This window comes from Magnolia sinica, chromosome 17, assembly GCF_029962835.1.
Source record: "Magnolia sinica isolate HGM2019 chromosome 17, MsV1, whole genome shotgun sequence".
In the NCBI taxonomy this organism is placed as follows: domain Eukaryota; kingdom Viridiplantae; phylum Streptophyta; class Magnoliopsida; order Magnoliales; family Magnoliaceae; genus Magnolia; species Magnolia sinica.
The window spans coordinates 23,010,527-23,013,348 of record NC_080589.1 but is presented as its reverse complement, the minus strand read 5'-3'; positions in this window follow the sequence as shown (position 1 = coordinate 23,013,348).

The following is a 2,822-nucleotide window of genomic DNA, read 5'->3' as shown; positions in this document are numbered from 1 at the left end:
TAATTTACTTCATTATGAAATGACATACGATAAACCTGTCACAAATCAGATTCACGATTTTCAAAGTCTAGTTCACGAACATCAACAGAAGGAATTAAGTTGGATGAAGTGTTTCTTTCAGAAGCACTAATAGAAAAGTTACCGCCCTCCTGGAAAGAATATAAGAATATAATGAAACATAAAAAGAACAGTGTTTCTTTGGAAACCACTATCGTACATATACGAATAGAGGAAACTAATAGAATCAGGGACCAAAAAGAAAATTAAAATGAGATAAATTCAAAGGCGAATCTTGTGGAATCAAGTCGGGCAAATAATAAGAAAAATGGCAACTGTCATAACTGTGGCAAACCTGGACATTATGCAAATGAATGCAGGCTCAAAAAGAAGAATGCAAGCAATCAATTCAAGAAAAAAGAAAACTGCTACAACTGTGGAAATCCTGAGCATCATGTCAAAACCTGCAGGCTTAAGAAAAACAAAGATAAGCCGCAAGCTAATCTTACAGAAACAGGCAATAGTCTGACATGATAGTAGCTGTGGTGTCAGAAGTCTTCCATATAAACAACTTGGAGTGGGTACTAGACACTGGTGCAACTAGGCACGTGTGCAAGGATTGTAGCATGTTTACCTCCTACCAAGTATCAGGAGATGATGAACAGGTGTTCATGAGTAATGCTAGAACGTCTCCAGTTGTAGGGAAAGGGAAAGTACTTCTGAAACTCACTTCTGGAAAGACTCTAATGCTGAATGGTGTCTTACATATGCCTGACATTAGAAGAAACTTGGTCTCTGGTTCACTCCTCAATAAGGCTGGTGTTAAGTTAGTATTTGATTCAGATAAGCTTGTAATGACTAAGAATGGAACCTTTGTTGGTAAGGGGTACTGTAGTGATGGTTTATTCATTATAAATGTATCCAATGATAATAATAAGAAGACATTCAGTTATGTTTATATCGTTGAACTTTTTTATCTATGGCATAGTAGATTAGGTCATGTGAATATAGCATCTTTTAAGAAAATGAAAAGATTAGGTTTATTACCTAATATATCTAATGAAGAATTTGACAAATATGAAACATGTGTCGAATCAAAATTCATTAGAAAACCCTTTAAACAAATAGAAAGATCAACTGTTCTATTAGAGTTAATACACAGTGACTTAGGTGATTTTAGAAATCATGTCTAAAGGTGAAAAAAGATATTACATAACTTTTGTAGATGATTACTCTAGGTTCACAGTCTATCTATTAAGGAACAAAGATGAAGCTTTAGATGCTTTTTCTAAATACAAAATTGAAGTTGAAAATCAGTTAAATATAAAAATTAAAAGACTCAGAACAGATAGAGGAGGTGAATATGAATCTTCTCAATTTAGAGAATTATGTGAAAAGAATGGAATAGTTCACGAAACTACAGCTCCTTATACACCAGAATAGAATGGAATAGCAGAATGTAAGAATAGAACTCTAAAAGAGATGATGAATGTTATGTTAAATAGTTCAGGCTTACCCTCAAATATGTGGGGAGAAGCAATTCTATCTGCTTGTTATATTCTAAATAGGATTCCTTCTAAATCTTCTGAACAAACACCATATGAACTTTGGAAGAATCATGTTCCTAGTTACAAATATATTAAAGTGTGGGGGTGTCTTGCTAAAGTAGGATTACCTGAAACTAAGAAAAGAAAGTTAGGTCCTAAAACGACCGACTGTGTATTTATAGGTTACGCACAAAACAGTGCGGCCTATAGGTTTTTAGTTTTAAAAACTAAGGATAATATTCTAGATCCTAATACAATTATAGAAGCTAGGGATGCAGAGTTCTTTGAGAACGTATTCCCTATGAAATCTAAATCTATAGGAATAGAGGAAGTCAAGGAATCAGATATTGCGTCTACTAGTAAAAATGCTTACGAGAAAGTAGTAGAAGAGATACAACCAAGAAAAAGTACTAGGGTTAGAAGAGAAACTAACCTAGGAGATGGTTTTTTCACTTTCTTAGTAGAAGATGATCCTACAACCTATATAGAAGCAATTAACTCTCCAGATATAACATTTTGAAAGGAAGCAATAAATGATGAGTTAAAATCTATTATATCTAATAACACTTGAAAAATTGTAGACATACCACCTGGATATAAACCAATAGGTTGTAAATGGGTGTTTAGAAAGAAACTAAAACCAGATGGGACTATTGATAAGTTTAAGGCTAGGTTGGTAGCAAAAGGCTTTAAACAAAAAGAATGAATAGATTACTTTGATACATACTCTCCTGTAACTAGAATTACAACTATCAGGGTCTTAATGGCAATAACCTCCATATATAAACTAGAATTACAACTATCGGGGTCTTAATAGCGATAGCCTAAATGGAGACTTAGAAGAAAAAATATATGTGGAACAACCTGAGGGTTATAAGATATCAGGAAAAGAAAATAAAGTATGTAGACTAATTAAATCATTATATGGTTTAAAACAGGCTCATAAACAATGGCATGAAAAATTTGATGGTGTTTTAAAATCAAATGGTTATCATATAAATGATGTACATATATGTGTATATAGTAAAATTTTTGAAAATGAATATGTTATTATATGCCTTTATGTTGATGACACGCTTATTTTTGGAACTGATATTAAATTAGTTAATACAACTAAGAAATTCTTGTCATCTAAGTTTGACATGAAAGACTTAGGAGAGGCTAGTGTAATCTTGGGTATTAAAGTAACCAGAAAAAATGGTGTTATTATATTATCTCAATTTCATTACATTGAGAAGATATTGAGAAAATTTAACCATTTTGACTGTTTACCTGTCA